At 35.1% G+C, this 27,796-nt stretch overlaps 1 protein-coding gene across 1 annotated transcript in view; it reads left to right on the top strand.

The window, feature by feature from the left end:
* Positions 1–27,796, top strand: part of PTPRD (protein tyrosine phosphatase, receptor type, D) — a 1,303,505-nt gene that overhangs the window by 566,056 nt on the left and 709,653 nt on the right. The window contains exon 4 of the mRNA XM_011937289.1: positions 10,085–10,123. The gene's annotated coding sequence lies outside the window, so the exon portion shown is untranslated. The remainder of the gene's footprint in view (positions 1–10,084; positions 10,124–27,796) is intronic.

Below are 27,796 nucleotides of genomic sequence, written 5' to 3' on the forward strand. Positions count from 1 at the left end.
TGTCACGAATTTAATTGTTAGTTTAGGTTTCTGGGTTTTAGTAAAGATTTATTTTCTGAAATGTAATACATTCCTGTTTTAGAAGGACAAATGAAATATCAGAAATTTAAAAGTAACACAAACTAAATAGAAAGTCAAGTGACCTGCTGTAATTTTAGCTCTGCAATTTATTTGTATATGGAATGGTGAGAATATTGAAATATAGTGAGCATAATAGTATTATGAAAGACATAATTTAGTGAGCTTCAAAAAATATTGTCTGATTATCTTATCAGTATGGAAGAATTCTCAGAAACATATTTAGAAGATTTAATAAAAGAATGTGTTGGAAAAAAGTGATTTGATAAGGGATATCCAACATCAATTTGTGATAGGGAGGTTTTGTGCAATTACTCTGTCGATGTGTTGAAAGGCAGTGGCAAATGCTTTGTCAGGGAATGGTAAATGCAATGGTGGGGTATATGTTTACTTACACAAGGAGCCCTTGATGAGATTTCGCACAAAGAATTACAGATTAAAGAAATGAATCCTGGTGTAGAGGATAAATAAACTAAATGTGGCTAATATTTTTTCATCACAGGGGATTTTTTTATGTTATCACCATTTTATATGACAAGAACTGTTAGTAGACCAAGTGGCAGTTAGTTTAAAGGGCATGACTCAATAACATAAAAATTTAGGATAAGTTTGACAAAGCAGATCTTATGTAAAATGTAGAATAATTGAAATCTGTACTTAGAGAAAACAAACTTCACCATCACTAAACACCCTGTTCTCCCTTTAAGCCTAAGTATTCCCGGTTACAACCCATATCCTCTCCATGAAATATGATAGGATTTTTCAAATGTACTCTGATTTTATTGAGACCTCTTGATAGATAGCTCTTGAAGATTTTATGATACAAATATGCAGTATAATAACTGGAATTAGGGTAATTATTTGGGTTGAAAGCCCCACATCAACACTTAATATTATACTATACTCTTCCTGTTAAGAATATTGATTCTGAAATCCAAAATTTATATTTATGAGAGTAATTTAGAAAAAAATGATTTTTAAACTCGATCAGTATTTTTAAAAACTTCCATATGACCACAAACGAAGTTAGTGTTTGTATAGTGTACCTGTGCATTTTCCACGTAACAGTTTTTGTCAAATGGATAAAACCCTGACATGCAGATATATACATTGTGTATCTATCTATTCTTCTTAAAATTAAGGTTATTGCTAATTTAAATGCAGGCAGAGAGCCTTGTGGGGGAACAAATTCTTTCTTGGTTGATCGTTACATTTGGCAAATCCACCTGGAAAAGCAGAGAGGGAAGGTAGTAAATGAGCTGGACAAAATTCAGAATGTATGCCAGATGTCACGCAAGAAAGCTGAAGTACAATCTGAAATAGTAATGGGTGGAATACCAGACATAGCAGGTGCCAGAGCCAAGGATAGAGAGGGGAGTATCCAGTGAAGGAGAAAAGCCATTACTGGGAGAAAGAAATCAGCAATCAAGCAGAAGGCTCAAACAGACAAAAGTAGGTTTAAGAGACGAAGCTCTGGCTGGGGAGATTCCTTCCTGAAATGTGAATTGAAACTTGCTCTCTTTGGCTTATAAGGCTAAAATGTCTGAGTAGGAGAGTCCAGCTTACAGAAAAGAGGTTTGGAGCATGGGTAGGTAGAGAAAGAGAAAGCTCTAAAGGTGTCTGTTAATTATAGTTCTTATGAAAATAAAGCAGTTTGAATTTCAGAGATCTAATTACTACATGAAACTATTAAATCTTGTAAACGCTTCTTCAGCATTAATGTCGATGCAGAAAACTGGCAAATGCCTTTAAGAAGAAATAGAAACAAAAAAATCAAGAGCAGGAATCAAGTTTGGGCTTGAAAGATGAAAAACCATTACTATTATGGGCAGCAAAAAAACATACAGAAAATAAAACTGAACAAACCCTGGACAGGAAACCAGACTTCATGACTACCTTGCTGTATCACATTTAGACAAAGAAAGATACAGTTTCTTAAACTATCTAATGGATAATAAGCTTGATCTTTATTGTATTCCTCATTATTATCACGGTAGCTCTCTGTTACCTTACTATGGCCAACTTACCATGACTTACAAAGCCTTACATAATCTAACATCTGGCCTACACCTCCTCTCTTACCTGTCTTAAACCAGGCTTTTCATGGCTCGTCATGCTCTAGCCACATTGGACACATTTGTGTTCTTCAAGCATTAAAGCTGGTCCCTGTGCCAGAGCCTTTACATTTATTTCTTTTTCTAGAGGTCTTTACCCCTTCCTCTTGGCATGGCTGTTCTTTCTTTTGCTAAGATCTCAGCTCAAATTATCAGCTATCTATAAGGCCTTCCTGACTATCCTCTATAGCATTACCCAGCGCTGCCCATTCACTACCACAATACACTGTTTTATTTTTTCATGGCACTTAGTTCTCATTGAAATTATACATCCATACACCTGTCTTTCTTTTTCTTTTCTTTTCTTTTCTTTCCTTTTCTTTTCTTTTCTTTCTTTCCTTCTTTCTTTCTTTCTTTCTTTCTTTCTTCTTTCTTTCTTTCTTTCTTTCTCATTTAGCATAAAATGTTTATTTGAGCAGACTATAATTCCTAGTGTCTAGAAAAGAACTCATGGTAGATGCTCAAATTTATGTGTTGAATAAATAAATGATGAAGTAAATATTAACTGCTAAATATCCATTACATCTTTTCTAATCACAGCAGTTATGAAAGATAAGTATTATTTTCTTTTTTATATCTATTTTACTGAAAAGGAGACTGACTTTTTTGAGAGATTTACTTGCCCAAAATCATGTGACTACTAAATATGTCCTGAAAACTCATGCTTTTTCCATTACAATATCTTCCTTACCCACTCCCAAATTATTGTGAGTGTTACATGAGATAGTGAACAGACTATAAAGCATTATAATAATTTAAGAGATTTTATTTCAGTTCTCCTCATTGTTGGTGTGGCATGCTTCTTTGCTAACCACTAGTGAATATTAGCTAGTTTACAATCTTTGAAGCTCCATGGCTTTTCTAGTCTTTTATCAAGGAATAAGAATGTCTAAGTCAAAGTCTAGAGGAGTATACACAGGAATACAAATCTGCTCATGAATTCCCTTAAGATTACATTCACAATTTTGCTGCTGTGCTCAAAGAAGCCACATTCTGTACAATGACATCAACATTAAGACAAAGCATTGGGCAGCTTATCAGAACATAAGAAAACCTTTCACAAAGATGGTACTGCAGGGTGGCTGTTGTCTTAACCTTAGCCATACCAGTAAAGCCTCCCTCTTTGGAAAAATGTCAAGAAAAAGCTAGTCACACCATCTTGCTCTTCCAGGGTAATAAAGGAAAAATAAAGTCATAAAGTAATAAAGCAATGAAAAATGTTTGCACACTTTCAAGGGAAAGAAAAAGTAAAATATAACTGATGGAATAGTGAATAAAAATATATCTATGTAAACAATCCAAAAAATTTACCAGGGACTAACCAACCATAAACTAAATGCAACACTGATTCAAATTTGAATGAAAATGGGGCAATAAAAATGAGGCATAAAACTTTTCTTAAATTTGTTCATCTATTTATAATCACTTTTGCATCTACTTGAAGTGAAAAAGCTGTTAAACTTTCTCTTGGGTTTTAGGATGAATCTTGGCATATGTTAATTCTGAAAATGTTAAAGTCATCATTGGTCTTTTTAATCAAATCTTTATGTTTGTAATCAATACTTAATATATTAAAAGTTATTACAAGTAGTTATAGAAGACATGTGTGCTAATAGATAAATAGGCAAAAAATACATAAAGGAGCATTTCAGAAACTAACAAATACAAATAAAAAAATTAACTTTTCAACAGAACTGGTAACCAAACACTATTAAAACCATAAAACAAATAATTTTATTTATCAAATTGGCACAGATTTTAAAATGATAATATCTACTATTAGCTTCGGTGTGGAGAACTTGGAACTCTCCTGTCTTGCTTGTAGGAGTGATAAATGTTATTACCTTTTTGAAGTGTAATTTGGCAATAGATATTATAATTTTTGTAATTTAATATGCAGGCTTGACTGCATCCAGCAATTCATCCTAAGGAATTAATCATGATTCATGCAAAGATATAGCCTGAAGGATGTTTATCATGAGGCTGTTTATACAAAAAACCCCCAAAAAACAAAGAACCAACAATAGCCTTTTTGACAGGTCTAACAAATTATGTTTCATCCATAAAATTAAAATTTAAAATAACTATGTACTACCTAAATATGCTGTAGAAAAACATTCACATCATTTAAAAATACTCATGGAAAAGTAAGTAAAAAAAGAGAACATGACATCATTAATGAACTTATAAAATATATATTAATGCATAGAAAAGAGACTGGGTAGCTGTATACCCGAAAGTTAAGAGCAGTTGCCTCTCAGTGATAGGATTATGAATCACTTTCATTTTCTTATTGTTGCTTCAATGTATTTTGTAAATTTCAATGGTGATTATATTAAATTATTTTTACAAAAATAAAAATTTGTATTATTTTTATAATAAGCTACAAAATGATTATCAATGATTTAATCTTAACTGAAGTGACATAATGAGAAAGCTGGGCAATATCACAGGAAATAGAGAAAAGAAGAAAAGAAAGTAAATTATAAGATTAAAAAAGCAACAAAATAATCACATCCTTTGCAGCAACATGGATGGAGATGGAGGTCATTATCCTAAGCAAACTAACTCATGAACAGGAAACCAAATATCTCGTTTTCTCACTTATAAGTGGAGCTAAATATTGAGCACACATGGACATAAACACGGGAGTAATAGACACTGTGGGTTATTAGGCCTGGGAGGGAGAGCAGGGGATGTGAGTTGAAAAGCTACCTAGTGGGTACTATACTCACTAGCTGGATGCAGTATACCCATGTAACAAACCTGCACATGGACCCCTTGTATCTAAAATAAAGTTGAAATTTAAGATTAAATAAAAGCAACTAAGTGTAAATAGAAGAATGGAAATGATGGAAAAATCATATTTCAGAATTGTGTTTCAGTCCAAATAATCCACCAAGAGACCTTTTGTGTTTATCATGTGTGCCAAAAATTCATATTCAGGAAAGTGTGCAAAGTTAAAAGAAAGAAAAACAAAATGCACATTTCTTTAATCAATATATGAAGAGTTGATATTTATTTCTGGGCCTTAGTAACAACTTAGAAAATTCTAAATGAAATTAAATGCAGTACACAAACTCAGTTCACTGAACATTTCTTTTGAGTAATATCAAGTGCCACATTTAGCTAGGATGTCTCACTTACTGTTGTGATGGTGTTATTTGCGCAGTCTGTGGTACTTTACACTGCACAAAGCATTTGCATGCACTTTATCCCACTTATTCCTACCAAAACCCTGTGAAGTTATTTGTATAAGTTCCATTTTACAAATGAAGAAACACAAATCTGGGATGTTGACTTCCAAACATCCCCTAATATTCAAAGCCAAGGGAAACCAACAAAACCGAATCTACTATGGATTATTCTCAGGCTGAGCATTACCTTGAAAAATACCAGTCATGTCAGCCATGCAATGTCTACATCTCATTTTCCTTCTATAATAATACCCTATAATTCCAATATTGTTTGCTCTGTTTCTGTGGTTGATCTCTATGGACATGTAAAAGCAACTGTTTTTGAGTATTCCAATACAGATTTTCCAGCTACTTTCAGTGAATCATATTACAGTTTCTCCATATTCTATGCACATGTTACAAAGAAAGAGTGTTCAAGTTCTGCAAATTATGTTGACTTCTTTGAAAATCTTAGCAAAGCTCTGTACAGTCATGCATCACTTAACAACAAGAATACATTCTGAGAAATGCATCCTTAGGCGATTTCATCATTGTGCAAAGATCCCAGAACATACTTACAGAAACCTAGATGGCTCAGCCTACCACACACTTAGGTTATGTGGTATAGCCTGTTGTTCTTAGGATCCAAACCTGTACAGAATGTTACTGTACTGAATATTGTCAGCAACTCTAACACAATGGCCAGTGTATGTGTATCTAAATATAACTAAACAAGGAAAAGGTACAATAAAAATACAGTAGAAAAGATTAAAAATAGTACACCGGCATGGGACACTTATAATGCATGGAGCTTTCAGGACTGGAAGTTGCTCTAGGTGAATCAACGAGTGAGCAGTGAGTAATGTGAAGGACTAGAACAAGACTGCACACTACTATAGACTTTATAAACACTGCACACTGAGGCAACGGTAAATGCATTTTAAAATATTTTCTTTCTTCAACAATCAATTAACCTTACCTTACTGTAAGCTAACATTTTCTTACATTTTTTATTTTTATTTTACTTTAAGTTCTGGAATACATGTGTATCCAGAATATGCAAGTTTGTTACACAGGTATACATGTGCCATGATGGTTTGATGAACCTATGAACCGGTCATCCAGGTTTTAAGCCCCGCATGCGTTAGCTATTTGTCCTAATGTTCTCCCTCCCCCTGCCCCCACCCCTCTACAGGTTCCAGTGTTTGATGTTCCCCTCCCGGTGCCCATGTGTTCTCATTGTAAGCTAAGATTTTTTACTTTATAAACCTTGAAAAACTTTTTGACTCTTTTGTAATAACACTTAGCTTAAAGCACACATTGTACAGCTGTACAAAAATATTTCTTTATATGCTCATTCTACACAGTTTTTTCTTTTTAAATTTTTTGTGTACTTAAAACTTTTTTTCTTTTTTTTTTTTTTTTTTTTTTTTTTTTTTTTTTTTTTTTTTTTTTTTTTTTTTTTTGAGACGGAGTCTCGCTCTGTCGCCCAGGCTGGAGTGCAGTGGAGCGATCTCGGCTCACTACAAGCTCCGCCTCCCGGGTTTACGCCATTCTCCTGTCTCAGCCTCCCGAGTAGCTGGGACTACAGGCGCCCGCCGCTAAGCCCGCTAATTTTTTGTATTTTTAGCAGAGACAGGGTTTTACCATGTTAGCCAGGATAGTCTCGATCTCCTGACCTACTTTTTTTTTTTTATTAGAAATTGAGACACAAACACACACATTAGTTTAGGCCTACACAGGGTAAGAATCATCACTAACACTCTCTTCCACATCTACATCTTGTCCCACTAGAAGATCTTCAGGGGCAATAACACACACGAAGCTGTCATCTCCTATGACAACACTGCCTTATTTTGGAATACCACCTGAGACCATTCTGTAGTTAACATTTTTTTTTAAGTAGAAAGAGTACACTCTAAAATAACAATATGAAGTACTGCATAGTATGGTACATATAGAAACCAGTAACACAGTCACTGATTATCAAGTATTAATACCATTGATCGTTTATTATCAAGCGTGAATGCCATTACTTTTAACGGCAAAAACTGCAATTACTGTTGCACCAACCAAATATTATGTATCATACATAATTGTACGTGCTCTGAGTAATGCATTGTGCTATAACATTACAACAGCTACCACATCACTAGGCGCTAAGAATTTTTCAGCTCCATTATCACCTTAAGAGACCACTGCCATATATGCAGTCCATTGTTGACTGATATCCTATGCAGCACTTGACTGTACTTCATTTCTAATTTGATTTCTAAGGTGTTTATGTAACAAAATATATGTTTATTTAAGAGATGTACTTTAGGGGAAGTGATTTACCTCTTAAATAACTAGACATCCAGAGACCTTTGAGGATAATTTAAAGGTTAAACTGGCAGCACATTAGGTTAATTGCTAAAATATTATATTTTTGTGTCCTGCCTACATTGTGAACATTTAAACATAAGCATTAGAAAGCAGTCTCTAAAAAACATAAGAAATAATTAAAATTAGCTTCTGGCCTCTATAACTGCTTTTCATTCTCATTCCGGTTATTTAGAGGATGTACACATCCAAGCAGATACGTCATCTAGCATCCTGACGCTGGGTGCTTTTATCTTTTCTCATTCAATGACCTTTGCTTCCATTTCATGACAGCCACTCACTCTATTAGATATATGCTGGCAATTCTCAAAATTAGTTGTGTAACTCAGACTTATCCTCTGGCTTCTAGAAACCCTTACCCAACTTAACATTTCCATTTGATTGTCTCACAAGCATTTCAAATATAATATGTACAAAATAGAATTATTGTATTCCACTTAAATCTTATAATATTCTGAGTTTTTACCATCTCAGAAAATGGCAGCACATACATCCAGTTGTTCAAACCAGAAACCTGGCCATCATTCTTGGTTCCTTATTTTGTCTTACCTTCACATTCAGTGCCTCAACCAGCCTTTTTTTTGTACCTTCTAACTATATCATGAACCAGTCCAGCATCTTTTACATCGACTGTCAATGTGGTGGTCCAAGCCTTCTTACAAAATTTCACCTCCACTTCCAATCACTGTCTCCTCAATCTAGTCATCACACAGCAAACAGATAATCTTTTAAAACAAAAATCGCAAGAGTACCAACTCCCATTAATTTTTTGAATGGTTTATCCATGCATTTCATGCTCTACATTAAATATATATTTCATATCCTTCCACTTTTTCAGAGCTTTATTAAGCTATAATTATCATATAATTTATAATGCTTTAATGCAAAATATCATGCATTAAAGCATACCATTTGATGAGTTTAGACACATGTATATGCCTATAAAGTCTTGAGCACAATCAGGATAACAATCACATCCATCAGCTCCAAAAGTTTATTTATCGCCCTTTTAATACCTCCCTCTACTCTTCTCTTCTCCTCCCATGTCTGCAGAGCACCATTGATTAGCCTTATGTAACTCAAGATCAGTTGTCATTTTCTAGGAATTTACAGAAATGAATTAATGTCTCCACTTGCCTCAGCTATTCACATAGAATCCAGATTAATTTCTTCATTTCCACTCTTCCAAAAAGAAAAAAAAAAGTGAACAAGTTTAATGAAAATCATTGAGAAAGTGCCAACATATGTGCCCAGTTTTTAGAGTTGCTTATAAATTATAAAACTCCTGAAACACTACAACACTTTCATGGACTTGTATCTTTCTCAACCTTGATAACGAATTATATTAATAATAAACTTCCAGATTGTTATTGTTGTTGTTTTGAAACAGAATGCCACTCTGTCACCCAGGATGGCGTGCAGTGGTGCAGCCTTGGCTCACCGCAACCTCCACCTCCTGGGTTCAAGTGATTCTCCTGCCTCAGCCTCCTGAGTAGCTGGGATTACTGGTGCACGCCACCACACCTGGCTAATTTTTTTTGTATTTTGAGTAGAGATGGGGTTTCACCATGTTGGCCAGGCTGGTGTCGAATTCCTGAACTTAAGTGATCTGCCCGCCTTGGCCTCCCCAAGTCCTGGGATCACAGGCATGAGCCACTGTGCCCAGCGAAACTTCCAGGTATATAATTAAAATTTTAGCAAGCCTTTCCCTCAGTCTAATTTTAAAATTAAGATTTCTTTTCTTTTCTTTTTCTTTTCTTTTCTTTTCTTTTCTTTTCTTTTCTTTTCTTTCTTTCTCTTTCTTGCTTGATGACATTATTATCATTGTCTGGTAGATTCTGTCTTTCTATAATAAAAATCCTGTGATGTTGTTCAAAGAAACTCAGTGAGCTTTCTTTATGTTTACCAAGGAATTAAAATCTTAACAAAGGTTTTCAGTACAAGAAATACTCCCTTTTGTAAGAATTCTTCATAGGTTTTTTCTAGCACATGTTTGTTTTTATTGAATGATACTTGATGGTTCTATATGTTATTTCTTTTCTACTATATATAATTTTGATTAGGGAATACATTTAATATTTTAAAACTATCATTTCTTTTTCTAGAATAATCATAACATGTTTTGCTTCTTGTTGCTTTAAAAGGAACATTTTAAATTGCTTTTTTACAACAATAAGTGTGAAAGGAAATGCCAAAATACAAACAATTTCACTTCTTGTTGGAATTTGACATTTCTACTAGCTAAGTAATATAAACATGCATCACCTAAATGAGCAGTATTTTAATAGCATCATTTTCACATTTTAATTGTTGTCACATTTCTTCTTTGTTTAGGGAGACGTCTGGTGAACACCCGTGGGATCTAAAGAACAAGTAAGATTTAAAGCATACTGGGTTGTGTGCCTGACTTTCAAATTTTATTTATTTTATTGCTTAATAGTGTTTCTTTACTACTGTGGGTTGTAGCTTCTTAACAAAATTGTTAGAAGTTTTATTATGGAGTATAAGGAATAAAAGTGAACTTTCAACACTTTCAAATTATTTGGAGTCTTAAAATATATACATGAATCTTCTGTATGTAATAGGCAGACACAAAAATACTATGTCTTTATGGACATAGATGGAGTGAAATTTCAAGTCCTAAATAATGGGTATGCTTTTATGCAGAAGAGGAAATATGCATCTATAGACTGAATTTTTACAAGATGATTTTTATAAGATACACTGTTTTATGTAAGAATTGTCTTAGTGTGACCTCTAGCCCATCAATGGAGTAGGTCAGTGAGCAGTGAGTAGTTGATTCATTTCCCCAAACTCCATCTCGTGTGGAACATGATTCTGTTAACACCAGAGTATGAACAATACAATGACCACCCAGTATTGGAATGAGATGTGTTGGGATGATTTTGAGAGAAACTTCAGTTAATGGAGTGGGAAGGAGAAAGTGTGAAGTGCAGTTGAAAGGAAAGCAAATAAGTAAGAGAAGAACTGAAAATAATAAAGAAGAGAAGACAGATCTTCAAAGAATAAACAAATAGAGTAAACAAATAGATTACATATACTTGCACTTCATTGCAAATATTTGGAAGAAAGAAAAGAGAGGTGGAACAAATAAAAAATAGTAAATAGAGACTGGAAACTAAATATAGAGACAGGATATTCCATAAATAGTGCTTAAGAGAAAGGGAAAGAAAAGAGTAGTAAAAGTAGAAGAAAGTTCCATTTTAAATTTTTGCTTTTTCACTTATTTGACAATTTACGTAATTTAAACTACAACTTGAATGGTTTACAAATAGAAGCCTTGAATATTTTTATCTATTTCATTGAAAAAGAAAAAAAAATTCTAGTCATCATGCAATTATTCGATGTTTCTGAGAATCTTGTTTTATGCTCAATTTAAGCCATGTTTAAATGAAGAAAATGTTTCTTGATTTATTTCAAGTTTCCTTACTAGAGTTCTAAACTTTCTATATTTATGAAATCACTTGATTCTAAAAAAGGGAAAATTGTACATTTAAGGAGGTGAAATAAATCATTAAAATGTATTTCTACTCTGTGGAAAGCATATGTTAAACAATTCAAATTTACAGTTAGAATGGCTCAAATTATTCCTGCATTCAAAGACACAAAGCCCTAGAATTACCCTGTAGTTATCATGTAATTGCTATTTGCTGGCAAAGGAAAGGTTAACAGTGGTGCTGATCTCAACTGTAATACACAGATTTACCAAGGAACCTGTAGAATTGAGTTTTTCTGTCCAAAGAATGAATCATAAAAATTCAGCAAAATAACCTTTCTTTTCATTGGCATAAAGATAAAATAAGTAAAAATTCCTTTTTAGCAGCACTTGGAAAAGTATGGTTCTTCATTTATGTTGTTGCTGTTTTTCATTGGTTTGGGTGGCTATTACGTATTAATCATTTATCACAACAAAGGGATTTTGTTGTGATGATAAATATTACTAATAGTCGCAGTGTCTTGGAGAAAATTACTTGGTTATTTACAATCCATTATGTGTAATACACATCACTACTAGGCCACCACACATTGTTTTTTATAACCATAGAGTAGAGCTTCGTGGGGGCAAAATCGAAAACACCCATGGACTCTAAATCCAAAATACTGAGTAAAATCCCAGCACCATCATTAAGAGCCACTTTATCTTCCTGCTCTTCAGTGTTTTCATGTTTAAAATGAGAATACTGCCTACTGACAGGATTGCTGTGGTATTTGAGCAAGTTGTCAATCTGAAAGTACTTTGAACTTGGTCAACACTGCTGGATGACATAACTGGGGAGTCTTGGGTTCTAGCTCCCTGCAGGTGAAGCCACCCAAATGACTTTGCAAAGATTGCTACAGGTGTTTGTACTTGTGATTCAACGTTATCATTTTTTAAGTCATTTAGGGGGTAGGTCAAAGAACCATTTAAGAAGCTTTAGTCATCAGCCTCATTGCTCCGGATCTGGAGTGGAGCCTCATAAGAATATCCTGCTGTGGGCACCTTACATTCCTCTAATAGAATAAAACTAGGACCGTCTCCCCCATTTTAACCAGTACTAGGCTGCTTGGTTTTACGTATATTCTCTCATATAAATCTCAAATCAATCATGTGAGGAATATCTGTTTGTCTCCATTTTTAGATGATTCTCATAAAGGCTTAGTAACATGACTGAGGTAACACAAAGAGAAAAGAGAAAGAACTGGAATTGGAACCCAGAACTGGTTCCACAGCCCATGTATATTACAAATGTATTTTACTGCCTTCCTCAGTGAAATGTAGTATTTTTAATGCAACTATTTGGGGAAAATTATCACAGTAATTTTATCCACACGGATATGGAGAAAACATCTAATATAAAAGACAAATGTTTAAGGGAGAGGAAAAGCAATTTCGGTTCCCAAGGAGGGTGACACCTGCTGAAAGGGGATGCAGTAAGGCAGTCTCAGAGTTGTGCCTTGGACAAACTCTGTGGGAAAGCGTTAGTGAGCATTTTTTTTAATCCTACAAGTCTTTCCTCCTTTGGCAGTTAACAGCAAATTCCTCAAGTCCTACTGCCTGTTCTTTAAGGCCCAGTTCTTCTGCATTCCTATGATCATATATCAGAGAGAAGACCCAACTCTACTTTCTTTCTAATTATTGGCATTCCTCACCTCCATAACAACAACAAAGTTTGTGCCCCTGATTTTCTGCTTATAGTCTGACATTGGTGATTGATCTAAGTATGCTTGCTGAAGTCAGGGAAGATGGTAATTATTATGTCCAAATGTGCATTGAACAGTCCTTTTGAGGCTCCATTCTCTTCGACTTCTTTAAGAAAAAGTAAGTTATTAGAAAGAAATGAAAATAAATTCTTTTGTTACAGCACAGGGGTCCCGATCCAGACTCCATCCAAGAGAGGGTTGTTGCATCTCATGCAAGAAAGAATTCAGGGCAAGTCCATAGAGTAAAGTAAAAACAAGTTTATTAGGAAAGTGAAGAAATAAAAGAATGGCTACTCCATAGACAAAGCAGCCCCGAGGGCAGCTGGTTGCCCATTTTTATGGTTATTTCTTGATGATATGCTAAACAAGGGGTGGATTATTCATGCCTCCCCTTTTTAGACCATGTAGTGTAACTTCCTGACATTGCCATGGCGTTTGTAAACTGTCATGGTGCTGGTGGGAGTGTAGCAGTGAGGGTGACCAGAGGTCACTCTTGTGGCCATCTTGGTTTTGGTGGGTTTTGGCTGGCTTCTTTACTGCAACCTATTTTATCAGCAACGTCTTTATGATCTGTATCTTGTGCCAACCTCCTATCTCATCCTGTGACTTAGAATGCCTTAACCCTCTGAGTATACAGCCCAGTAGGTCTCAGCATTGTTTTACCAGCCCCCATTCAAGATGGAGTTGCTCTGGTTTAAATGCCTCTGACACGTTCATGATTGATTGATTGATTGTTTAATTTTTTAAAAAGCTATCTAGTTAAACCTGTCTTTTTTTACACAAATTGGTTTTAAATAGTTAAAATATTTTTTAAATCATAAGTAATTCTTACTCTACTCATTTATGCACACATATACTCACATGTACACGGACATACCTACACACACACTTATACATGTATACATGTATACACAGACTATAGCAAGGTCTTTATCCTCTTTCAATGAAATAAATATTGTAGTCTATAGCATAAATAATGTTGAAAAAGTGATTTTGGAGAAAGGTTGAAATGATTGAGTCTTAAGTGTGTCATGTATAATCTGCACCTTTCTAAACATCGTGTTTTAAGTAGTCATCTTACTTCAGAAATTAGAGGCTCAATGTGTTTAGAAATACATTTTCATCATGTTCATACACAATATGGATTTCTCCTTCCTCAGATTGTCTCCTGTGTAAACATACTGCTTGATAAAGATGACAGTCAAGTTAACTTTATTGCGGGATAGCTGTATTGTTATTACCGTGAATAAACACACACATTTCCTCTTTGGATTATTCCTGGTAAGGAATCTCTAGACAAACACAATGCTTTCTTCTGGATTGATTGTGATCTTACTCTCTCTAGGTAATCACATATGTATCGTTCATATTAATACTTTTATAAAACTGAATTTAATATGTAGAAAAGTTCAGAGGAAAAGGGTATACTATTAGGTGACATTTTTAAGGGCATGACTAAAAGCAAAAATATTATTGACAAATCTTTGGAGTCTTATACAATAAATGGAATCTAATTTACATAACATAAGCACATTTCTGTTCAGATTGTGAGAATGAAGGACCATGGAGGAGTTATATTCAAAGATAACAGCTTTGCTCAAGAAACTCAAATAAATGCTTCCAGGAAAGCAACAGCAACAATGACGAGGTAATAACATGGACCAAACAGTTATTTCACTCTTTATTTTTTGTTTTTGTTTTTTTTTTTTTGAGACAGAGTCTGGCTCTGTCGCCCAGGCTGGAGTGCAGTGGCACGATCTCGGCTCACTGCAAGCTCTGCCTCCTGGGTTCACGCCGTTCTCCTGCCTCAGCCTCCCGAGTAGCTGGGACTACAGGCGCCTGCCACCATGCCCGGCTAATTTTTTGTATTTTTAGTAGAGACGGGGTTTCACCATGTTGGCCAGGATGGTCTCGATCTCCTGACCTCGTGATCCACCTGTCTCAGCCTCCCAAAGTGCTGGGATTACAGGCGTGAGCCACCGCACCCGGCCCTTACTCTTTAACTCCAAAAACAGGTATTATTCCTCTCTGAGTATCACATAGAGCTTATGATTTACTTATTATAGAAAAATGCTTGTTATCTACAACAAGTACTTATTGTGAACATCAGAAGATATCAAGTACACAAAAATGCAGCAGCCAAAAGTTCAAGAGTGAGGGAGCCCTCAGTATCCAGCCTCATACTGAGATTGGTTAAACTGCAAGATGCACCCAACAAAAGATCCATTTTATCTGGGAACACCAGCTTGCACACTGATACTTTCAGCCCAGTAGAGGCCCTTTTGGGAAGGAAAGAAATGGTTTAATTAATGGGACCCCAAGGATTAAACCAATGTTGACAATGGTACCTTCACCACCACTGGAAAAAACAGTGGATATATTCCCATACCTGTTACACGTAAGCATTCCCTGAGATTTGAGTCCACTTGGCTGCTTGGATCAGGGCCCAGGTGCTGCTTCTGTCTACAATGCAGTGCCCATACACTTGGTCATTATAGTTAATTAACTGCCCTCCAATGCAGCAGGGAAAGAAAGAGAAGGAGGCTTGTTGCTTTTTTCCTTGGAGCAGGAAAAAGTAAAGCAAAACAAAAGGAACAAACAAACCAAAAACACTATTTGTTAGACATGGACTGTTAGCAAACATGGAAGTAGGGTTCCTTCCATATTTGAAGTCTATTATTAGTTCTGCTTTGTGAGTGAATGCTTCTTTGCTATCATCAATGATCAATGATAGGACCCAACAATATCAGTGCAGCATTCTAGGGCACTCCCATGGCACATTTATTTTGCCCATCACCTTGAGAGTGGTTTTCAAGATTAATTCTAGTGTCGGTGGCCTCGTATATTAATTATTGCTTCAAAAGGCTTCATCAGAGTTCAGTCATTCTTTTGTTACTTTGATGTAAACCCCCAAAGCCTCAGATATTGAAAAAAAAAAACAACAGTAAAACATAAGAAGTAGCAAGAGTTTTCAAATAGCCTTGCTGCTTAAAAAAAAAAAAAATTAAAAATAAATAAATAAATAAATTACCTGTGTTTCTGCGTCCCTCGCTTTAGCATCTTTTCTTTCTGCCCCTGTTAGTGTCGTCTGTTGTGTTTATTTTTTTTCATTCAAAAAATTTAGACATTCAAAATTTTGCTGAAAATTTCACCTAAGACTGTGACCAACTGTCTGGTATAAATTGAATATAGATTTCTAGAGATGTAGGCCAGTGGATAGTGAATACAAAGGCAAGTCACAGATTTTCTTTTAGCATTGCTGAGTCTTGTGAAGTTTTATCTCTGCCTGATGTTACAGGATATAGTGGCAAGAATATACACCCTCATATGGCAGAAAATAGCAATTTCTTATCCTGGATGGCAGAATGGCAAAAATACATACATATGGCATCAAACTTTAATTGATAGAACTTGATAAAAAAATTTCAATACTACTCTGTAAACCTCCTTCAAAGTCTGTTTTGTTCTCATATCCACTTAAAGTAGGACAGTCATTAGACATTGTAAATAGTTTTCCCTGTCTGCTTGTGAAAGGAAAGCATCTTACCCATTTGATATTTTTAGACACTTATACCGCCTATGGAATTTGCCTACATAACTCCCTTTCATGCATAGATTCATCACTTCTACAGTCATCTTAAATATGATGAATAATGCTTGGCTCATAGTCCTCACTCAGTCAATGTTTATTAACCAAATATGTATTGGGCAGGTTTGTTAGTGTTCTGTGATATGTAAGAAACTCAGAGGATTAGCACAAAATACATTTATTATCTCTCACTTTAAGGTAGGAAATGTCTTAGTTGGGTCTTCTGCAAGAATGCAGTCAGTGTGTCAGTCAGGGCTTAGTTCTCATCTGGAGGCTTGTCTGGTGATGGATTCATTTCCAATTTTACTCGAGTTGTTGGCAGAATTCATTTCCTGTAAGACTGAGACTGAGGGCTTTGGCTTTGGCTGTTGGCTAGAGGCTTCTCTCAGCTCCAGGAGCTGCCTGAAGTTGCTTGACTATAGCTTTTTCCATAGGCCCTCTCACAACATGGTACCTTGCTTCTTCAGAGTCAACAAGGGAAAGGGACACTTTCTATTACCAGTCTGATACCAAGGCGGAGGCTTATATAATGATTCAAAATCAAGAGAGTAAAATCCTATGATCTTTCCCAAGTTCTATTGGTTAGAAACATGTCACAAGTCCTGCCCACACTCAGTGGGACAGGATTATACAATCTGGACACCAGGAGTAAGAGACCACAGGAAAGACCTCAGAGTCTCTTTGCCACAACAGATACCATCAAAAGAATCAGTGCCAGGGCCTTCCCTGAAATCCTAACTTTGAACTAGAATTGAAAATCACATTAGAGAAAGAACATCTTAGTTTGGTCTCACTAAGGAAAATGAAAAATATTTGTTAAAAGACCTGTAGGGTGTAGAGTAATCACTATACTAGTTTACTGAAGTACAATGGGCATTTCCCATTGTAAGAGGTAGAATCTTCAGGGAATAGGGATGCATTCTTAGCTACTCTGGCAGGGAATAGCATGTGACCCTCTTTCTTTGCTAGTACATTCTGAGTCTTAGGCCTTTGAATAACACAGTTTGTTCTTAATGTACACCTCACTTCTCTACTATTGTTTGGCCTATAACAACCACAGAGGTAATTATATCCTATGTAATTATATGCTGCAGTTAATATGTATTTTACCACATATTTATCCATAGGTCTGTTTTCTCAAATAACCACTTAATTCTATGATATTTAAATGAAAAGCTCCAGGCTTACTAGTCTTCCGGGATGTGAGAAAAATAGATGAATTATAAGCTGTTTCCCCAAAAAAACAGTGTGTTGGGATACATGAGACCATATAAATGAGGGGAAGCTACGGTTGACGATTCCTGAAAAGACTCCCCCAACTTTTGTATGTTCCTGGAGTTCAAAAACTGATACTGTTTCTGAGTACCCCTACAGACTAGAATTGTCACTCTCTACTTAGGAGACACAGTCTCTAAGGTAACCAGGATGCACGTATGATAGCAATTTTAACTAGGGCAATCTAAATTATGAGCATGCTACATAAGAACCCTAGGCCAAAGGAAATGTTTTCTGTAAAAAATAATCAATATTGATCATTAAAATTTAAAAATAATTATATTTATTCATACTCTCGTGGGGGACGCCCTTGGTGGCTGTTGTGCAATAAGCACATAATATTTGCCGATCACTAGCCCATCTCACATGTAAAAGTGATCACATGACAATCCAGTGCATGTTTATCACCCAAGATCTTGTCAGCAACTGGTGGCACACTCAAAAAGAGTGTTGTTAATAGAGGAGAGCTTAATCAGCTGACTATTTACAGAGGGATGGACAAGATGAAAGGATCAAGGATCATCCTGGGTTAACTGGAAGCTACTTCCACACCTTGGCTTGATAAGGTTATCAGAACCCAGAAAGACCTGCACTGTTGAAGAGAGCCACCCAATAAGAACCTAACCTGAAGAAGAGAGCCACCCAATAAGAACCTAACCTCGGGCCGGGCACGGTGGCTCAAGCCTGTAATCCCAGCACTCTGGGAGGCCGAGACAGGTGGATCACGAGGTCAGGAGATCGAGACCATCCTGGCTAACACGGTGAAACCCCGTCTCTACTAAAAAATACAAAAAACTAGCCAGGTGAGGTGGTGGGCACCTGTAGTCCCAGCTACTCGGGAGGCTGAGGCAGGAGAATGGCATGAACCTGGGAGGCAGAGCTTGCAGTGAGCTGAGATCCGGCCACTGCACTCCAGCCTGGGCGACAGAGCGATTCTCCGTCTCAAAAAAAAAAAAAAAAGAACCTAATCTCTAGTGCAGAAAAGCAACATGTGAAAACGTGCACTGGCAGATAGAGAGCCAGGGAAATAAATAACACAACTCCTCTTTCCTTTCCTTTTATCTTCTAATATTCTGCTGGTATTTCCCATTGCCTGAACTAACAAGAAGCCACAAAGCAAGAGCGCCTAGTTGATGCAGTCAATTAATGTTGAACTCACCAGGCGCAGAGCAGGGGGATGAAAGGTGAGAATGGAATATCATATAGCATGTCAATGTGCATCAGTAACTCAAAAAGTCTTATGGATGATGTTGTCCCATTTGTATTAAAATTCTAACTTTTGTTCACAGTCTGATTTTTATCCATGTGTCTTTCTTTTAGGCTTGGAAAATATTGGTCAAAGATAGGTCGAATCTGTTACTTTCTAACATTGTTTTAGAAACTACATCAACCATCTACTGAATTTGTTCAGATTTTGGCCTCTTTTCAGAAATCTGGAACTTGTAGGAGGAATTGCTGAAATCTTGAATGATTTTCTAACCATTCACAATTGTAGTTTCCGCTAAGGCAATTCCTAAGAATTTCCATCTTTGTGCAGGCTGGTCATGTTTAGGACATTTCTGTAACTCCAAGTCTCTTTAAAAGGAAGGCAAAAAATTACTCAGGATCCCTCCATAGAGGCCCCAAGTAAACGTAAAATTCTCAGAACTCCTTGAAAGCAGGCTAGCAAAAATCTGGAGAGAATTTATGAAGATTATTATAAATTATAACTTATCATCTAGTATTTTTGCAGTCTGTCCTTATACTCATTATGTGGCCAAAGCATCCAAAAAACAAAAACAAAAAAAAAGCTTTATTCTAGATGTGAGCTAGAATATTTCCAAATTGGCACATACATCACAGAATGAAATCTTCTAGTTTTATCCACAGATATACCAATATCATCTACATCTAAATTATATTAACTCTAACACAAATCATCATTCTACTTGTTTCTTGTTTCTAAGCACTCACACAAATTTTTACAGGTCTTTCCAATTTTTTTTTTTCTCCATACCAACTGGCTTCTTATCTTCGTATAGTTTTCCTCCTTTCCAGTTTTAAATTAAAATAACTGCTGAAAACCACCATGGCACACATTTACCTATGTAACAAACCTGCACATCCTGCACATGTACCCTGGAACTTAAAATACAATTTAAAAAAAAGAACTGCTGAAATTTGCAGAGCCCTTAGACACTACCTTTAGGATTGTGAAAGCTCTGCAACCCAATATTTCAGTTCTGTTGGGGTTAAGTCTAGCCTTTCTGTGACTTAGAACTAGTCAACTTTTATTAATTCTCAATTTCTCACTCCTTAAGCATGTCATATTCTTGGTAATTTTTGGTAAGATTTTGATACTACATATATAAAGTGCATTGTAAATATCAAACAAAATATTGACATAGATAATGGAAAAAAATTCCTAAATAAAATTTTAGGTGAATGAGAGAATGATTTGTACTTTTAGAGCAAGGTCTACTATTTTTATACATACATTAGCCTGATTATATGGGTTTTGTTGCTATTGTTTGTTTTGTCTTTCAAATAGAGTTCATCTGAAGCTGTTATGCCAAACACTACTTTGGTTCTTCATTTAATTGTAGTTATATGATATCAGATTTTCCCCTTGTTTTTACAACAAGCTCAATGATATAAAATTTATCTTAAGCAAAATTGTCTTTATGCTTTACCTGACATGCTTCCTTAATTAATATTATGGTTAAAGAGAGGAAAAACATAAGGTTTTGCAAAGGTTCTCAAAAAATAGTTGTAGTAACAGGGTATATTTAAAATCATATTACCAGCAAATCCCAGTAATAACTAAGGAGATGAATTAAAAATCTTTGCAAATGCCAAAATTATGTTAAATAGCAGTTTGAATATTTTAACCCAGAATTCTACCGTTTGATTTCTTCACACTTCCTTTCTTGCATCAAAAGCAAAGGTCAACAGCATAACAGGTACAAAGTTCACTCCATCCCTTTTTCCATAGAATTGTCAGACTGGCACACTAGAATGCGTTTTCACTAGATAATGAAGGGGAGAAGGCCTGTGTTACCTAATAGACCCTCATGGACTGTGGCTTTCTTGGCTAGAACATAGGATAAGTAAACATCCTCTAAGTTAAAAACATGAAAAGCCACTGCCATCTTGTCATCTTATCTTTCTTCATCAATGTTTATATCTTTTTTCTAAAGCAGTTTTTTTTAAATTTCTGATTTTTAAATGATACTTGTTTTCTATTGTTTAAAGTGATTATATTTAACATCCTCTCCCATGACTTTGGGTAAGAAATTTTACCCAGAGGTCAGTAAGAGCACAACAGTTTCCCCAGCAGAGGGAGTCTCTCCAGTCCTTCTGTAAAAAGGATCATCTATCTGTGCTTTTGTAACTGCGTCCCTTTGTTTCAATGGATAGATTTGTCTTTCTAGAACAAACACTCGAGTCCTATCTACAATTTTTATGCTGCTAGAATGAAAATTCTAAAATGCAGACTGTTGGGTGTCTTATTCCTGCTTAGGACCAAGCTTTTCAAACAGAACAAAGCTTTTTATGGACTGATTCCTTCCAGTTTGTAGCCTCCTCTCTCTACGTACTTTATTCCAACTTCTATGCATCTGTGTATGTATTAGCACTATGAAATTCTTCATATTTCTCCCCCAAAGTCTGTATTATTTCATGGTACTATGACTTGTATATGCGTCTCATTCAGGGAATCCTGCAGCATACTAAATAAACTTCTAATAGCTTGTACTCTATTATAATAATATGTTTATATGTCTATACTTTCCAAACCATAGAGAACAATTTGAGGGTAGGGACTGCACCTGATTCTTCTTTGGTCCAAGAAAAAAAAAAAAAAAACCAAGTGTGATGGCACACACCTGTGGTCCCAGCTACACTGGAGACTGAGTTGGGAGGATTGTTTGAGCCTAGGAAGTCAAGGCTGCAGTAAGCCATATTTGCAACACTGCACTCCAACATGGGAAACACAGCAAAGACCCTGTCTCAAGGTAATAATAAAAATAAATAAAAAACAATTCTTCCTTGGATCACCAGTGGAGTATCTAGTAGATAATACGCTCCAAATAAATGTTTTTGAATAAATTAATTATGCCACAGATAAAGCTTGAAAGGTCTAGAAGGATCCTCTCCAATGCAGCTGCAAGAATTTATTGACATTTTATCAAGCAAAATGAATCAACCTAATAATTCTTATCACAATCACATTGGTGTATGTGAGAAAATGGGTGAACATTTGGGTCAATTGATGGAATGTGGATCTTTTTGTTTCTAGTTTGAAATGAAAGAGATTACATCGCTGTCTGGTCTTATCTCTAACTTTCAATAGTTTTGTAGGTTTCAGTAGTTTTGTAGTTGATTTCTGTTTTAGTCACAGAAAGATATAGTCCCTGAATGCAAAATTGTGCTTCATTTCTGTCACAGAGACAAGAATTACCATCTTTTTTCCAATTCAGTTATAACTTACAGTTTGCAATTGCTGGAAATACAATTAGTAAAAAGAACATAAAAGCCATATTGATTTAGCGTTATTATGGTAGTCAGATTATGTCAAAAGGGAACCATAACCATCCTTATGCATGCCACATGCTCATTGTGGATTTGTTATATTTTCCACCTGTCGATGATAATACTGTGCTCTCAAAGGGATAGTCTAATAGACATGTATTTTAAGTTAATTTGGTGTCCTCTTTATCCAACAACATCCTAAATGAGAGCAGGGCAAAAACATATGTTTACATATGTATAATATGTACTGTACAAACACAACACACATCTGTACACACAAGGACGTAGGATACTTCCAGCACATTTCCCCACTGTAGGAGAATATGTAGTTTAATATATGCGATAAAATAGTTTAAAAGAAAATATATGGTGTAAATAAAATAATTTTTTTAAATAACTATTTTAAAAGAAAACAAATAAAACTTAGATAGTTGGGAAAAAAGAAGCTTCAACCAGAGGTTTATTCTTGTATATTTTTCTTGTAAATTTTTTGGCCATTTACATATTACTATAAATATTATTTTATATACTTTTTCCAAACAAGAAATGTTAAATGACATGATTTGGTGGAGATGTTTCTTTTAGTTTGTGGAAATGAAGTCATCATTTCCTAGAAGTTCAGCTTTCGTATTATCTAATTCCCAGCCCCAAACCTAATAGCATATCGCCAGTAAAACCATACCATCTTTTATTCTTGAGTGCCTCATTCAGATTGAATCCCACCTTATATTGTGTATGTATTAAGAAACAGTTTTTTCTGGTAGAACTCTGATATTAGAAGTTAATTATAACACCAACTTTCATATTAACACAAATCTCATCATCAACATGTGTTTAAATATAGCATAGTCTTCAGGAAAAACATGGCATATGGAACTCAGAGTGTATTGCCGCTGCCTTCAAAAACACTTCTAAAATAGCAGTTAAGAAATTTTTATAACACAATAGTATGAAGACACATTGAACAGGAAAAGGTAAAATTGGTTGAGAGATGTCAACAAAGTTTTGAAAGATGGAAAGTAGATAAGTTGACAAAGTGGAGAAATCTGAAGATAATGTGCCAACAGCTTAGATGGCAGTGACAAATGTGCCAATTCACCCCCACCCCTCTGAAAACCTCAAAAGGCTCAGGACTTGGATGTACCAGTATACAGAACAAAAAAAAAAAAAAAAGCTTAACACTGAAAATAGGGGGATTATTAGAAAGTCTCTAAGATATGCTTAGGTCGCCAAATCACTTTCCATGTTCATGTATAGCTATGAGACCACCTTTCCCCCATTCTTACAAGAGATTAGAGGTATAAAACTTTGGAGAAATTGAACTAAAAATCAAGAATATCAAAAGAAAGGAGTGCTGAAATGAGGCACTGGTAAGAAATTATGAGAAAAGGGACTCAGATCTACCTTTCCTAGACACAAACTTCCTACTTCCAGGGTACAAGAACAAAGACTAAAATTCAAGTATTCTGCTTTGGAGAAACATAATGGTGCTTGAGAAAATACGCACATATAATGATATACGGAGGTTGTCATTCCAAGATACAGCTATCTCATTATCCAATCACCCTATCATCCTGTCATAAAGCTCCTGAACCAACTAGCACCTCCACTGCACACAAACTGACACAGGACTGCCCAAAAGAGCTTCTTATAGCACAACTCAGATAGTCAAGGATGACCAGACATATAAGGAACAGTTACAACAACAACAAAAAAAGAACAAAACAAAAAAGATACAAACCAGAGAGCAGAATTTTAAAATATTAGATTTATGAAATTACAACAGGATGTTATTTCAAAAATAGAATATGCAGAGAAAGTATAAAGATCCTGGATATTTAAAATATAGCAGATAGACAAAATGCAAGAGGAGGGATGAAGGATAAAGGTGAAAAACCATAGAAAATGGAACAAAAAAACAAACTGATAATAAGAAAAAAATGTTTAAATGAAAGAATTAATCCAAGATATACAGTATCTCACTAAAATTACTTCTTTAAAAAAGACAAGAGAGACACTTTTAAAAAATCTAAGGAATTAAAATAACATAGATATAACAAGAGAAAATCTTCCTAGAACTGAAGGACATGATTCATCAAGTTGGAAGGATCCAGTGTTTTCTCTACATATGAATTTTTTAAAAGACCTACTGTGAAGCATGTCATGGTAAAATTACAGAATAACCAAGCTAAATGTTCTAAACCCAAGGGGTATAGACAGCAGGGAGGGCAGTGGTAATCCCAGGTCATACACTGGGAGATGAGAATAAGAATGACATATTTCTCAAAATAGCATTGAATACCTGCATGCTAGAAGAGAGAAACCTCCAAAGTTCTAGGGGAAAAGGGATTTTCAACTTAGAATTCTATATCCATCCAAACTGTCAGTAAAGCATGAAGGGATAATCAGGTAATTTCAGACAGGCAAAGTATTTTTAAAATCACTTCCCATCTAATCTATCATAAGAAAGAACTGAAAGATATGCTTAAGCAACATTTAGGGGGGTGTAAACCACCATGAAAAAAAAAAAAAAAAAAGGATCCAAGTAACAGGAGGTCAAACACAGGAGAAGAAAATCTTCCTAGAACTGAAGGACATGATGCATCAAGTTGAAAGGATCCAGTGTTTTCTCAACATACGAATTTTTTAAAAGACCCACTGTGAAGCATGTCATGGTAAAATTACAGAATAACCAAGCTAAATATTCTAAACCTGAGGAGTGCAGACAGCAGGGAGGGTAGTGGTAATCCCAGGTCATATAATAGGAGATGAGAATAAGAATGACATTGTAGTTCTCAAAATAGCATTAAATACCTGCATGCTAGAAGAGAGAAAAGGGAATTCTCAGAAAAATAACTATATATAGGCATCTAAAGCAACAGGTCCAGATTGATGTAAGAAGGTAAAGGCATGGTGGTCTCTGAGAAGGGACTGGAATTGATGGAAAGTTTGTAGCTGTTTTGGAATGATTAGAAAGAAATATTGATAGGTTTGTATTCGGTCTATTAGAGTATTTCAGAAAAAAGTAATAGGGCCAAGCACATAAAACAACTAAGTATATTTTTAAAATTCATCAGGGACTTGTATTGAAGGTATAGTTGTACAAAAACACGTTAGTTTTTCTTGGATTGTATTAATTTTAGAGGCTTTGGAGGGTAATGGAGCCTACACCTTCCTTGTTCCTCTGTCACCCTTAGCCATCTTTGGGCTACCAGTTAGCACAAAGTCATCTAGTGTGGAAAACAAAATCAAGTGATTCAGAGTTGAAGGGTAGAATGAAGAAGTCTATCGAAATTAAATTTTTATATTTTCCTAAAACACATACCGTATATTTCTACATATACCTCTACTCATAACCTCATCCACAGTTTGAAATGAAATTTAATGTATCTTTTCATTTTAATTTCCTTAAAACATGTGGATGGGAGCACACATAGTCTTTTAATTTTATACTTTAAAATAATCAGGCAGTCAGAAGTTAAGATAAGTTGAACTTACTTTTTACTTGCTATAAATAGGCAAATCATTAAATGTTACAAATAGTACATTTGCTCTACCCTATCTTGCTATAGGTTGGGATAGAGGAAGAAAGAGCTATTAGATTTACTGTCTACCTTTATCTAGCTATATTAAATGTAAATATGACCCCCTAATATTTTTTAAAATCACTTCTTTAATAGACAAGTACTGCTTCATTAAATAGAGTTTTTTTTCCATGCTATAAAAAAAGAAAAAACGTATTGAAAAATGTCTGTGAAGTCATTTGAACTCCAATTAATCCTTATCCTTGATTTCTTACTATGCCAAGGTATGAAACTTATTTTTAAATATCAGGGAAACTGATTTATAATATCAGTAGTACTCCCTAAAAGTGTGGTTAGACCAGCAGGCAGATGCTTACATGATATCATTTCCCAATTTCAAAGTAAAAATAACAGGTAGATTATGTGAATAAATATGGTAATTGCAGCCCAATGGGAATTGCAAATTTAGAGTTCAATCTCCATTTTAACAAGAAGTCACTTACAGAGATAAAACTCTGGGGATCAGTGACTATTCATAATAACGTTAGTCTTTAAAATTAAATTTGTAAATACCAAGGGAATGAATGATTTGTGCCTTGTCTATTCCTTAACATAAATAGACTTTCCTTTCAAAAGTGTATGTTTTGTTCATTCTTGAGAACAAGAAGAAGAACAAAAAGAAAAGAGGAGGAGAATCCAAATTTATAAATTATGCACCATTATATTTGCTCTCATAGCCTGTCTAACGTAGGAGGACCTAGAATAATAGAGTCAGACTTGAATGTTGAAAATCACATTACATCATCATTTGGATACACCTCTAATCTTTCTTTTAACAGCTAAATTCATGTGCTTCACACACAAAAGTGAAAGAAGTCTTCAATGAATCAGTTGCACTGTGCTTCATTCTAAACCAGACAGCAGCCATCTTATGGGTTCATTGATGTATTTTGTTCTATGAAGATTAAAAGTTATTTAATTTACGATAAGAAAATTTAAAAAAAAATCCCGGCTATTCAGACAGGAGCCCCAGAAGCTCTCTGGTAAAGGAAATTCTAGAGCTGTACATTTTCCAAATAATCATCACGTGTATGACTTTATTTTTCTATAGCAAGTCCTACAGGTTAGTGAAGCCAGTTAACTGGTCTAGAATATTAGCCCAGCCACTGAACAATCAGAGTATAAGTCTGCCTTACAGACATCCCCAATTATGATAAGAAATCTTGATTTCCTCCTCTGAAAAAAAAAGGATCTCTCATTTAAGAAAGCCATGGTTATAGCCAGTGAAGCTTGCTAAAATGCATTAGAGAATAATAAAGTGAACTTTATTAAAAGGCGCCCTTGGGTGCAATTTCGTCATCCTGTACAGCTGAGAGCAGCAGAATTTTAGTCTTCTTCTACTTAGGTTTCTATAAGATGCCTTTTCACCAAGAAGGATTTTTATAAGATTTTATTTATTTATTTATTAGGTTTTTATAAGATCCTTCTTTTCACCCAAGAAGGATCAGGAAAGTGTAATTGCAGGCCTCTTTTTAAATGATCTGTGAAAGTTGGGTGGTTCATTCAGGATGCAGATTAATTTCATACTTCCTTGTTTTGCACATCAATTATTTCATGATGATGTTCCTCTCTCATGGGAATTATAAATTATCATTAATAACAGTCATTATTTATTAGGCATCTCATATGTAGCATTCACCATGCTACTTCCACTTACACATGCTATTTCTTGTTTTCATAACATTCCGGCAAGGTGGTTGCCATTTTATCTGCATTTTATTGAGGAGCAAATTGGCACCCAGATGGAGTTTTGCATTTCTTCTGTATCGTTTAAAATGTCTAGCAATGAACTGAGCAGATAGAAAGTTGTCAATACCTGTTGTTGCCTGGCTTATTATTAAGCTCCTCTAAGCTAGTTTAACTTGCTTCCATTTCAACCAGTGG

Source organism: Colobus angolensis, unplaced genomic scaffold, assembly GCF_000951035.1.
Source record: "Colobus angolensis palliatus isolate OR3802 unplaced genomic scaffold, Cang.pa_1.0 Scaffold162, whole genome shotgun sequence".
NCBI classification, from domain to species: Eukaryota; Metazoa; Chordata; class Mammalia; order Primates; family Cercopithecidae; genus Colobus; species Colobus angolensis.